This window comes from Suricata suricatta, chromosome 10 (assembly GCF_006229205.1).
Source record: "Suricata suricatta isolate VVHF042 chromosome 10, meerkat_22Aug2017_6uvM2_HiC, whole genome shotgun sequence".
Taxonomy (NCBI): Eukaryota; Metazoa; Chordata; class Mammalia; order Carnivora; family Herpestidae; genus Suricata; species Suricata suricatta.
Window position 1 is genome coordinate 93,000,614 of NC_043709.1, and position 13,849 is coordinate 93,014,462.

General features: G+C 41.4%; 2 long non-coding RNA genes across 2 annotated transcripts in view; one reads left to right on the forward strand and one right to left on the reverse strand.

Annotated features, from left to right (window-relative positions):
- The window catches only part of LOC115305007, a 39,656-nt gene that overhangs the window by 18,969 nt on the left and 6,838 nt on the right, over nt 1–13,849 (reverse strand). The gene's annotated exons all lie outside the window — the stretch shown is intronic.
- LOC115305005 lies at nt 10,887–13,564 on the forward strand. Its single transcript, XR_003914719.1, has 3 exons — nt 10,887–10,916; nt 11,049–11,093; nt 13,386–13,564. It is a non-coding gene; the product is annotated as an uncharacterized LOC115305005 (long non-coding RNA).

The following is a 13,849-nucleotide window of genomic DNA, read 5'->3' on the forward strand; positions in this document are numbered from 1 at the left end:
ACAATAGCCAAAACATGGAAAGAGCCTAAATGTCCATCACCTGATGAGTGGATCAAGAAGATGTGGTATATATACACAATGGAGTACTACATGGCAATGAGAAAGAATGAAATATGGCCATTTGTAGAAAGTGGATGGACCTTGAAGGTGTCATGCTAAGCAAAATAAGTCAAGCAGAGAAGGGCAGAAACCATATGTTTGCACTCATAGGTCTAACAGGAGAACAGGAGAAACCTAATGGAGGACCAGGGAAAGGGGAAGAGGGAAAGAGAGTTGGGGAGAGAGAGGGATGCAAAACTTGAGAGACTATTGAATACTGAAAACGAACTGAGGGTTGAAGGGGAAGGGGGAGGGGGGAAAAGAGGTGGTGGTGATGGAGGAGGGCACTTGTGGGGAAGAGCACTGGGTGTTGTATGGAAACCAATTTGACAATAAACTATTTAAAAAAAAGAGCTTGTATATATATATATACAATGGGATATTACTCAGCTGTAAAATAAAATGAGATTTTGCCATTTGCAACAATATGGATGAATCTAGAGTATGATGCTAAATAAAATACATCAGTCAGAGAAAGACAAATACTTATATGTGGAATTTAAGAAGCAAAACAAATGAACAAGGAAAAAAGTCAAACCAAATGGAAGACTCTTAACTATAGAGAATAAACTGATAGTTTCCAGAGGGGATGGGGGAGATGGGTGAAATAGATAAAGAGGATTAAGAGTACACTTATCATGATGAGCACTGAATAATATATAGAATTATTCAATCACTATATTGCACACCTGAAACTAATATAACATTGTATGTTAACTATACTGGCAGTAAAATAAAAAAAATTTTAAAGGTAAAAAAGGGTTCTTAAAAACTCTATCAAATAATAAAAGACATAAAAATAGCTTTCTAATAGTAAAAAAATGTTTCTTTACTTTTGAGAGAGAGAGAAAGAGACTGTGAGTGGGGGGAGGGGCGGAGAGAGAGGGAGACACAGAATCTAAAACAGGCTCCAGGCTCTGACCTGTCAGCACAGAGCCTGACGCGGGACTCGAACTCATGAGCTGTGAGATCATGCCCTGAGCCAGAGGTGGATGTTCAACTGACTGAGCCACCCAGGTGCCCCGTAATAGTAAAAATTTAATGGTGAAACAGAAGAAGAACTTTTTTTCCACTAAGTCCATGTCAATTATTTGTTTGGATCACTTAGATAAGAAAAATATGATAATTATCAGAAAGGCAAAAAATCAGGGTGTCCGGATGACTCAGTCAGTTAAGCATTTAACTCTTGATCTCATTTTAGTTCTTGATTTCAAGGTCATGAGTTCAAGCCCTCACGATGGGCTCTATGCTGGGTATGAAGCCTACTTAAAAAAAATTAAAGGAAAAAAAATTAAAGGTAGAAAAAAATATATATATAAAATATATATATATATATTACCTTGTAATGTGATAAATAACAAAAGCGGACTCTAATATTGTTCAATTATTTGAAATTTTTAAATGATCCCCTTAGATGCTTATGTCATGGAGAAAATTCGGATTATAATAATAAAGTATTATTTAAAGGATATAGAATAAAATATATATAGAATAAAAGAATAAAACAAAACTAAAAGAATCTTTTGCCCATTTTAATTGGGTTAATTTCTTATTGATAAGTTTTTAAAGTTCTTATATATTCTGCATACAAGTCCTTTGTGAGATATGTTATTCGAAACTATTTCTCCTAGTCTATGGTTTGTGTTTTCATTCTCTTTTACAGTCACTTTCATACAGCAGACATAGTTCATTTTGACGAAGTCCAATTTATAATTTTTTTTGATGGATCATGCTTTTAGCATCATATCTAAGAAACCTTTCCCTCATCCAAGTTCACAAACATTTTCTTCTAGAAGCTTTATAGTTTTATATTTTACATTTAGGTCTGTGATCCATTGTGAGGTCTTTGCATATCCATTTTTTTTTCTTTTTTTAAGAAAGTTTTTTCTTTTAATGTTTTATTTATTTTTGATACAGAGAGAGACAGAGCATAGAGGGGGAGCGTCAGAGAAAGAAGGAGACACAGAACTGGAAGCAGCCTCCAGGCTCTGAGCTAGCTGTCAGCACAGAGCCTGATGCAGGGCTCAAACCCACGACTGTGAGATCTGACCTGAGCCAAAGTCGGAGGCTTAACCAACTGAGCCACCCAGGCACCCCGCATATCCATTTTTGAATAAGGTGAGAGGTGTAAGTTGAGATTCTTTTTTTTTGGCTTTTTTAATTTTTTTGCATATGGTTGTTATTTGTTTCAACATTATTTACCGAAAAGACTATCTTTCTACATTGACTTGGTTTAGCACTTGTATTAAAAATTGGTTGGGGCGCCTGGCTGGCTCAGTTGGGAGAGCATGCAACTCTTCATCTTGGGGTTATGGGTTCAAGCCCCACATTGGTGTAGAGATTACTTAGAAATAAAATGAAAAATTGGTTGACAATACATGGGTGTGTCTATTTCTATATTCTGCATTCTGCTTCATTGATCTTTGTGTCTATCCTTTCAATTAACACCACACGAGATTACTGTAGCTTTGATGATTAGATAAATCTATTTTTAGTAATCTCTACACCCAACCCGAACTCATGACCCCAAAATCAAGAGTCACATGCTCTACTGATTGAGCCAGTGAGCTGCCCTTAGGTAAATCTATTTTTTTAAGTTTATCTATTTATTTTGGTGAGAGGGGAGGAAGAGCACAAGCAGGCTAGAACAGAGAGAGGAGAAAGAATCCCAAGCAGGCTCTGTGCTGAGCCAGACACAGGGCTCAATTTCCTGACCATGGGATCATGACCTGAAACAAAATCAAGAGTCAGTTGTTTATCCGACTAAGCCACCCAGAAGCCCCTAAATCTATTTTTTTAATCCATAATTTCCATATTCAAGATGTGTCACCTTGAGCAAGTTACAAAACCTTCTGAACTTCAATTTTCTCAGCTATAATAAGGATATTAGGGTGGCTCAGTGGGTTAAGCAACTGACTCTTGATTTCAGCTCAAGTCATGATCTCACAGTTGGTGAATTCGAGCCCCACATTGCACTATCAGCTGTCAGCACAGAGCATGCTTGGGATCCTTTGTCTCCCTCTCTCTCTGCCCCTCACCTGCTCTCTCACTCTCTCTTTCTCAAAAATAAACATTAAAAGCAAAAAAGGATCTTAGTAGTACCTATGTGAAAGAGCAATTAGAAGGACTAAGAAGCCTTGTTGCTTGTTCTGTTTCTAGCCTCCTCCTTTCTTCCTGGATCAGCATCTTCTTCTTTTGGAGAAACAGTTCTTACTCACAGCAAGTACATGGTCCTATTGTAGCTGCCAATCATACTACCGTGTCCCCACCCTGGCCATAGGGAATGGTCAAAGGATGGACTCAGGCACAAAGCATAGCTATTTAGAGATTTTCTTCCTTTGGTACTATGGTAGATTGAATTCTTGGCCCTAAATTTTGTTTTTCTCTCCATCCACACACTTTACCATGTAATTTGCATTTTTCTGACTCAGGAATAAGTATATTTCCTTGAATTTTACCTTTGAAATTGGCCATGTAACTTGCTTTGGCAAACAGAATGAAACAGAAGAGACAGAGTACCAGTTTTGTCTAGAATTCAAGAGGCCATAGGATCTTTCTTGTCCTGGCCAATAGGTAAGAAGAAGAAAAGCTTTTCACTTGAATCAATATTGAGTTTTGATTAGACATCAAACTGGACAATTTTAGTTACTGAATTGACACTGTGAAAGAGGATTTTTATTATACAAGAGTGAGCTAAGAAGCTCAGGAGAAGCTGAGACTCAAACAGGAAGAAGTGAAGGCTAGCAATTCCCACTAATCAGACCTTGGTGGGGGGGTGACCCCACATGACATTGAATTTTTATTATACCTTCCTCCATGTCATGCTTGTTCAAATATTTTTAAATCATTGCATCTTCCTTTATCTCAATCCCTCTTATCCCTATTTTATCAAACTTGAATCCTTTTCAACAGCTTTCTCTTGACTTATTGACTCACTTTGTGTTCTCTCTTTTCTTCTTAAAATTTTCTTTTGATCAAAGCAATACATATTCCTCCTGGCAAATCTCAGTAGTAAAGAGCATAGAACTAAAAACAGCATTCCCTTGCTCCTTTCGTGCAGTATTATTCTAGGTCCTCCAGAAAGGAATCACCAAAACGTAGTTAGACATGCAAGACATTTACTAGGGGAAACATCTGTAGAAGAAGTGAAGAGGAGCCAAAAGAGGTTGGGGAAGCTCTCCAGCCATGATGGACATCTGACCTTGAGTGAAGGAGAGGGAAGGAAGGAAGGCTGAGTGAAAGTGTCTTGGATCGCAGTGCGGTTCTAAATAAAGTGCAGCAAGGCCACTGGGGAGTCCTCAAGCCAGTCACCTGAAACCCACACTTGATTTTGTGCAGAGGCCATGCTTCCCAAGACTGCCTCCAGCCAATGATTGAATGCAACAGCCATACGGAAGTAAGACCATACCTGGGAGCCATGAGACTCCTCTGGCTGTTCTTTTTGCAACACTCAATCCATCATGGCTTTTCCTATCTTAAACCTGTCACTCCTCAGACCTCCCTTCTGTTCGTCCTTCCACACCCATGGTAAGCTGGTCCAGGGACGGCTTGCACTTCGGGAGAAGGCTCTCTTGTAGGCAGTTGGTAGGAAATAGATGGAAGCATGGAAGAAAAGAGACGGAGGAAGCCACTTAAGCTCAACCTTAGTCTAGGTAAAAGGAGGTGGTGTAACTCTTGAAATCTAGCATTATTTACCAGAACAGGTCATTCAAATGAGATAAGGTAATTTTATCCTGGAGTCTACTCTGTGCATTTCCCATTTCATGGTGGGAGGCAACTAGTAGGTGATTCAGGGTTCAGAGGTTCACTCTAGTCTATCTCCACACAGAATTGACTTAGAAGTGCTCTACTGATCCTTCAGAATCCCACACCATGAAGTAAAGGGAAAATAGTGTTGGCCCACAAAAACCAGATTGTAGCGGATGATTACCACTGCCACGGAGAAAGCTCCAGAACAGGTCCACAAAATGTCTACCGCTGTAAACCATGCATCCATGCACTGGTTACACCAGACCATGACATCGTAATACCCCAAACTGAGCAGTACCAGACTATACATCATAGAGTGTATGCCTTGATGCCTATGTAGATTTTGTTCAGCTACATGGATGCCCCTTCTTCTACTCTTATTTGTTGGGTTCGGGCCCAGCAAGTTCCTATTTATCCTTCAATAGTTAACATATAATATCTCCTCCACAAAGACTTCCTGGAGCTGCCTTCTCCCACATATACACTCACAGAAGGTTATTCTATCCTATCTCACTGTTCATAACTTATTGTACTGTGATCACACACACACACCCACACACACACCTCTGAGCTCTTTATGGGCTTGAGAGCAGGGATGACTTTTTTTATACCTAATGTTTAGCATACAGTAGGTGCTTAATACATTTTTATTGGAAGAAGGAAGGTAAAAGAAAACAGATGCAGAAAAAAGAAAGAGAAAACTGATACAGGACTTCTTTCCAGATCGATATTTTTCTGAACTTTGTGCAAATGAGCATCCTCAAAGCTACATTAGGTAATTCTTCCTCATACCAGGTGTGAGAGCCACTGTTCACACAGTTATTTTAGCTATCTTAATGATTTAGCCAGATGACCAGAAAAGAAATTATGCCAAGCACTAATGCAGTGACATCATACCAACATGGCCTGGTTCTCATTTGATTAGTTAAGAAGTATTGCACTTAGTAATGAGGCTCTGGCCCTAGGAACAGGTCTAAGACAACAGCCCTAAAAAAAATATACTGACTATTCCAAGAATGGGCCATGTGACATCGGTTATAAAGTAGTGTTACAACATGCCCTTGGCTTTGAATTGTTCCCAGCCTTCCCAAAGTAAAGAATAATGTGTAGTCAATGTTCACTTTACACACAACAGAGCAACTAAGGAAACCAAACACATGCTCCGGCTGCTAAAATGGAATGGACAAATGTGTTTATATGAATATACTATGCAAAGGAAAAAAAGCAGGGAGTAACAGGAATGGATGCTGAGGAATATTCGTGAACAGGTAAGGAGAGGAAATATTTTGAAAAGTTGCCCTATGTGTGTATACATCAGCCTTGTCCAGTTAAGCGTAAATATTGAATTACACTCATTAGTAATAGCTGACATTTTGTAGCACTTCCTTTAGACACCATTTCCACACATTATAAAAATGCTTTTATAAAGCACTTTCAGATACACCATTTCAGTCGTTCATGTTGACCAACTTGTGGGGAGATTATTCGTTTCGCTTGTAAGCTTAGCCTAGACACCCGACACAAAGATGATGACCCCATAAGTGGCACACTGAGGAAGACCATAGATTTCAGCTAATCAGATCTGCCTCCGCCCACCCAACCCACTCCCACCCCAGCTGCGGGTATATTCCTATTGCTTTCCCAGGACCTTGCTGACAGGCTCAAAAGAAAACCTAAGCCTCAATTGTTCTTTACAAAATTACATTCAAAACCCAATAGACAAGAAAAACACCCTAGGGACTCCTTATCCACACAAATGAAATAACCTTTAAAAATTTGTTAATTTTTTTTTATTCTATTTTATTTTTGAGAGAGACAGAGTGTGAGCAGGGAAGGGGCAGAGAGAGAGGGAGACACAGAATCTGAAGCAGGCTCCAGGTTCCAAAATGTCAGCACAGAGCCCGATGTGGGGCTCAAACCTACTAACCGTGAGATCATGACCTGAGCAGAAGTCGGATGTTCAACTGACTGAGCCACCCAGGCACCTCACGAAATGACCTTTTTAAGGAGTCCCCTCACTAAATTAACAAATTAGCTAACTTCATTTGGCTCTTATCTTGCTACCCTTCCCCCAAAACAAGCTGGATACCCCCAGGCAAATGAGATAGGAGATAAGAACCTAACACATACAAGTTTAGCAAATATAAGGCTTTGGGTCAGGTCTTCTTACCTAACTGGCAAGGTGGTTTTGGAGAAACACCAGAATCTGTATGGAGCTAAAAAGCAAAAGGAGCTTCAGAGGCAAGCTCATATTTTAATAAGAACCTTCTTCCTTAGGGCTTCCGAGCCTCTTTTACCATAAAATGGCCTTATCCCTTAAGAAGAGGTTTCCTAAACTTAAAATGTCCAGTGGTAGTTGTGGCCTGCCACCAAAAAAAAAAAAAAAAACAAAGTCTACTGATCATAACTAAGTAGCATCCTCTGTCTTCTTCCTAAAGCGACTTTGGAAAGTGATACTGTTCTTTCCTTGCCGAGAAGAGAGAGAGACTAGTCATTCCTCTTCCTCTAGTCATTCCAAAGTTTAGCAGGAGCTTTGTTTTGTTCTTAATGAAACAATCATTAAAGATTAGGGGGTATCATTTTTCCATAAATGGCAAGATATTGCTGGCCAGAAATATTTAATCACTATACAGTCTTCCAATCTGGCAGAAAGTAAAAGAGAAAGGTTTGGGATCGAGTGTCACACTGAGCCACTTGGCCTTGTTCTCATTGAGATTATTTACAAGAATAACAGGACAGCCTGTAAACCCAGGCAAGAGTCAGAAGAGTCAGTAAGACCTAAATTTGAGCCCTCATTTCAGCTGCTTAATGTGATAGTGAGTGATAGTTAGTCCCAAGACTCAGTTTCCTCATTGATACAGCTATTTCTCAGAATTTTCATCAGGAGTAAAAGAAATAATGTAGATAAGTGACTTTGCACACACTGAGAGTCTCATAAATGTTGGTTCATGTTATTATCTATTTATCTGCAGGGAGAAAACATCTGCTTATCAGACTATTGGGGACTTTTTTCCTATGTGTAAAATCCAGCCTAGGCATTTCAAGGAGGTGTAAATCAAAACAATATTTGTGATCATTTCTTTTCCTATTTTTTCCTACTTGAACAAGGGACAATCACAGATGCTATTAAAATTGAGGTGGCCTGGAAGTCTGCAACAGATAGTTCAGGTCCAACCTACTATTCAGTTACTTACACTCTAATGCATTTTTTTCCAAATGAAGGAAAGAGTGGGGAGACATAATTAATGAACAAAAATGTTCAGGTAACATTGAGCACATCTGCCTTTCTACGTGCAGGGAGAGAAAGACTGAAGGCCAGTGACTGAAGGGACCTTAAAATTTGTAGTAAGCTTCCAACTACCTGTTTGAGCCGGCCTTGGAAGGATCTTTGAAACTGCCTAACCCATTTTCAAGGAAACAGAGACCTAGATATTAAGTTAGCACATCTAGTTCACAGGAACACTATGCTATATTATAGCTATACAATTATATTTTTATAAGCCCTTTAAACAAGTATGAAATGTCTTCTAAAAGATGTAAAATTATCTGCCAAACCTGAAGATGAAAAGTTCACTAGGAAGATGTGATGTGAAGCTTACAGTAAGTTAATAAAGTAGACGTTCCCCTTTTAGAGATTTTTAGCATATGAAATGTATCTTTACCCTGCAAGTTACTCCAAGATACATTTTTTAAAATATTACTTACAGTTGCTCCCCAGGAAAGGATACATTTCAAATGTATCTTGATTAGACAGTCCCATGTAACAAAAGTTCCTTTCCTTGAAAAAGTCTGCAGGAGTTCAGCAAACATAGTAACTTCACTTTACTGTAACATTGATACTCTTTTCCTATGCCAGGTTTTGCCTGCTCCTTTTTATGACACAAAGAATACCCATCTTCTCAATCTCCTAGCTTTTGGGCCACCTGACAACGGCACAATGCAAATCACTCAGTAACTACGTATTTAAATAACCACTATAGGAGTTTAGCAGAGGTGTCCTGGGCAGGGGAGGGGGTGGACAAAATCAATGACCCTGTGCAAGATCTATATTCTCTTCCTTCAGAGCCTCCCCCACTCTCCGTCCCCACCTGCCAAGCCAACTTTATCTCTCTGTATGGCCCGGAACACCCCCTCTCCCTCCTGGAATCTAGCTCTTTGCATAGCCAACCAATCAGAATCAGTCCCTTGCTCAAAAATCCTCAAGGACTTCTATATCAGTTAAGATTTGCATTTGGCAGCTAGTAACAGAGACCAGAAATAATAGTGGCTTAAACAAGATAAAAGTGTATTTTTCTTTTCCTTAGAGAAATTCTGGAGATAAGCGGCACAGAGCTGGTGTGGCATCTCCTATAGTTCCAGTATCTTTGTCCTCCACAATGCACCTTCTATCCCCAGAAACAAAGGATGCCTCCTCAAGTTGCATCCCTCTTATCCACCCTCCAGGCAGCCAGAAAAGGACGGACAGGCAGATGTCAACCTTTTCTTCAAATGCCTTCAGGGGCCTAACACAGTCCAGCACACACCATGAGCACTCTTTAAATAACTGCCAGCCCCATGAATGAATAAATTCTGCGGTAGTACTCAAGTCGGACGATTTATCATTTCCAAACCTTTGGCAAATGTTAACAGTAGACGCAGGGCACCACAGTAGGAACTATGTCTGAAACTCTTAAAAGGACACCCTGCTTTAAAACAGCTATATAATTGGCTTTCCACAGTACCTGAAATTCCCAGAGTTAGAGATTCATTCTGTTGGGTTAAGTGACTGTTTCCAGTCAAAGGCTCTGTATTATGCTGAGGAATCAGAGAGTGTTAAAATAAGTAAAAGGCAGTTTCTGACACAAACTTAAAGCACGCATGAAATACAAGTCAAGACTGCCTAGCAGCAGAGGAATGCCAAAATCAATAGGCATTTCAGAGGAGGGTAAAAGGTCCATGAATGTCACTTGGTAAATGTGTGAGTCAAGTGATTTGTTACTGCACTAACAAGGTGCAAACAGAAGAGGTTAGTTTAGGAAAGGGAGGGAAACTGCCCCCGGGGGCTGCTTGGAGCAGCAGCCTGGTGGCTGCTCTAATTGGCCCCAGGTTGCCCCTATAATGTGTGAAGAAGTGAACCCTTCAAAAAGGGGGTGGTTGGGGCCCCCCGGGTGGCTCAATCAGTTAAGCATCTGACTTTGGCTCAGGTCATGATCTCATGGTTTGTGAGTTTGAGTGCCACGTCAGGCTCTGTGCTGACAGCTCAGAGCCTGGAGCCTGGAGCCTGCTTCAGATTCTGTGTCTCCATCTCTCTCTAAGCCTCCCCTGTGCGCGCGCACTCTCTTTCTCAATAATAAATAATACACATTAAAAATTTAGAAAAGAAAAGAAACAGAAAGGGGGTGGTTGACAGACAATCAATAAGGAGGATCAGAAAGTCAAGTTAAAAACCATCTCTGGCAGGATGGACAGCAAGGACGGCCTAGGTGTCATAAAGGAGGTGCCGTGTCAAGAGCCCAGCTCTGGGTTCCAGTCCTGCCTCAGCCACCCACTAGTTGGGTAACTTTGGGCAGCTGACGACATCTCTGGGCCATAATTTTCCTAAAAAAGAGGCTTGACCCAGATGATTTAAGGTCTCTCGACAGCATTAACGTGACCGTTACTTGATACTAAGAGTTCCTGCTTTAGCCATTAGGGAAAAGCTGTTGAAATCTATGAGGATGAGTGTTTAAGGAACAAGAGCAGGTTACACATGGGAAGACAGGACATGGAACCATTATGCAGAAACAAGGCACCAGACCAAAGAGGCCCCTCTGCTCTTGGCACCGCAGGCCCAAGGTGTCATCCTGGGAGTAAGCTTAAGACTTACCCAGTGAGCACAGGGAAAGACTCTTCTATGCAATGGGGGAGGGGGCACATATTCCAGAATATTCCAGAGTCAAAAAACTACTAACAAAATGGCAAACACACACATGGCTATTATTTTTATGCAGGCTTTGTTCTAAATTCTTTACCTATTTTTAATTTTTTTTTCTAGAGAAAGAGGGCTTTAAAATTGTAAAGAGAGAGGCAAAGCAAGAAAGAGAATTAAGGTATGTAACATGCTTGCCAGGGCCTGACACATAGTAGGTGCTCATGTTGCTGTCACTGCTGACAAACAAGGGGCTCAAGAAGGCGATCCCCCCACTTCCTTCTTCCGCATAACCACCCTCTACCTTCTGCAGATGGAACTCCACTCCACCATCCATGGGCTTCCCAGCTCTGCTCAGGTATATAACCCCACCCCTGGGCCCCCAGCCACAATCTTCAGTCAAGGATATGCTACAGATAAGCAGTTACTAAGCAGTGACTTCCTCCCCTCTCTCCATCACTGCTGCTCCCTTTTGAGTGAAGATTTGTTTTCCTGGCAGAGGGGAGGCAGGGAGGTGAAGAGCAGAAAAGCGAAAGGAAACAAAGAGGTGTAGGAGTTATTTCAGACCCGGGTATTGCCAGTGCTGCTATTTAGAGCTTTTGGTTTCGAGCAGTATGAAAGACTGACCCTCTTCCTAGAGACTAAAACCGAAACAACCATGAGCTGAGCTGGGAATTACAGGTCGCTTTGATTTGCTCCAAAAACACCAGAGTTGACAGCTGAGGAAATGAACAGGGAGGAGTGAATTTGCGAACCCCTCGCACAAGCTTAAGGGACAGCTTCTTGCTGGGTCGCAGACCAAATGCAGGTGGTTCTACAGGCTTAGCCAGCAGAGGTCTCTCTTTTCCTAATCTTCAGTTAAAAAAAAAAAAAAAAAAAACAGCCAAACTCCAAGGGTTGTCCATTTTTATCATCCCTCTTCTGAAGTCTCTTTCCAAAACCAAATAAATAGTGAATCCTTCGGCCAAAACATTTGTAAACATTCAATCCGGTCGCCCAGTGAAAATGGAAGACAAAAAATGTTGAGCTATTTGAAGAAAGCGATTTGGTATTGACCCCTAAGCTGTTCACCTGCTTAGAAGATTCACACCAACTGTACCGGCTAAGGGCAAACCATGGGATGGCACCTAAAACAAGTAGGCACCCAGCTTCCACGAGAAGAGGAGGCAAGCTGAACCAGTGGCTAGTGGGTGGAGGCAAAGTGAGAGTCACTTCTTCCGCTCCAGCATTTAAAGACCAACAGCAGGCCATAGTGCTTTTGGGGCAGAGGGGGGAGTCCTCCAACAAACCTGCAGTCTCAGTTGTGGCCAGTAAATCCCCTGATGATCCAAGGACTTCATGTCCCCTTCATTACTGAAGCCAGGATTTTTCTTTTAATATTATAAAATTATATAGAATATTATAATTATATATATCATATATGAAATTATATATACTATCAACAAATCCTAACCGAAGGTCATTTCCTTAGGAGAGACTTCCTAGCCACCATCACTAGGTTAGGGACCCTATTATAATATAAAACATATTAATTAAAATATATTTATTTTTGAGAGGGAGAGAGAGAGAGACAGAGCATGAATGGAGCAGGGGCAGAGAGAGAGGGAGACAGAATCTGAAGCAGGCTCCAGGCTCTGAGCTGTCAGCACAGAGCCCGATGCAGTACTCCAACGCACAAATCGTGAGTTAATGACCTGAACCGAAGTCTTACGCTTAACCGACTGAGCCATACAGGCGCCCCAAAGCCAGTTTTAAAATGTGTTTTATATTGTGTATATTAAACCGCATCACAGAGGAAAATAAAGGTGCAAGCCTACGGGTCATGATCCCGGATTCGTGGGCTCCAGCCCACACGGGGCTTGCTGTTGTCAGCCTGTCAGCACAGAGCCTCCTTCAGATCCTCTGTCTCCCTTGGTCTCTCCCCAACTTGTCCTCTCCCCAAAATAAATAAATATTAAAACAAAAAAAGGCGCAAGCCTAAACATTCTTTCCCACCTCCTATGAAAATAATCTGATCAAGACTAAGAGCTTTGACTAGAATTAGATAAAATGAGGAAATAAGCAACTTTAACTGAAGCTGCACAAGTCTCTTTAAGTATCCAATGGCTTCCCATTGCTCTTAAAGTCAAGTCCAGAATTCCTAATGTGGCTTCAGAAGCCCGCCACATCTGGACTTCCCCACGGCTCCCTGGTAGCACTCATTCTCAGCCACAAGCCCCTTCCTTTACTTCCTCAAAGTCCTTCCCTGACTCAGAGCCTTAGACTGGCTCAGCCTGGGTCACTCTTCTTCCCCTCCTTCCCTCGACTGGCTAACTCCTGCTCAGCCTCCAGATCTCCGCTGAAGGTCATTTCCTTAAGAGAAACTTCCCAGCGGCCACCACTAGGTTAGGCACCCTGTTTCAAAAGCTTACAGCATTCTACACGGCAGCCATTACAACACAGGGGACTTCTGGGCAATCACAGAAGGTCCCTCATGGAGAGACAGGTTTTTAAAGGCTTGTTTCTTTTGGGTGACCACAGGCTGGCTTGGGGAAAGAGTTTGGATTTCAGCTGCCCCTTTTCTCCCTCAGCTAGATATCTTTGTAGGGGCCCAAACTGCTGGAGCATAAGACAGAATCTTTGACATCCCTTCATAACATTTATCCTTCAGAACACTCGCCTAAACTCCATGTAATAATCATGGTTGTGATGTCCTGTCCATCTCCTCCAACAGCCTGAAGGGGGCTACACTCCCATTTGCTACAGCTGAAGACACTGGCCCTTAGCTTGGGGAGTATGCATGCAACAAAGAAGCAGTGTTTGGCACCACTAAGCAATCATTAAGTTATCACATGCTTTTTTTCTAGTAAGATAATAAACGTTCACTGTTCAGCCTGTACTGTTGTACTATCCTCTTCCTCTGACTCCTGCAAATACGAGGTTTTCAGCCAAAATCAGGATTCTAGCTTCCCTGGAAAATAACCTGATCCACAGGGATGGACTACGTGATCCTGACTAGGAAACAGAAACCCCAGAATTGTATGCCAGAAGAAACCTATAAATCAACTTGTTTAACTTCCCCACTTTACAGGAAATCAAGGATTAGAGTATTTTTGTCTGTAAAATGAACACGGG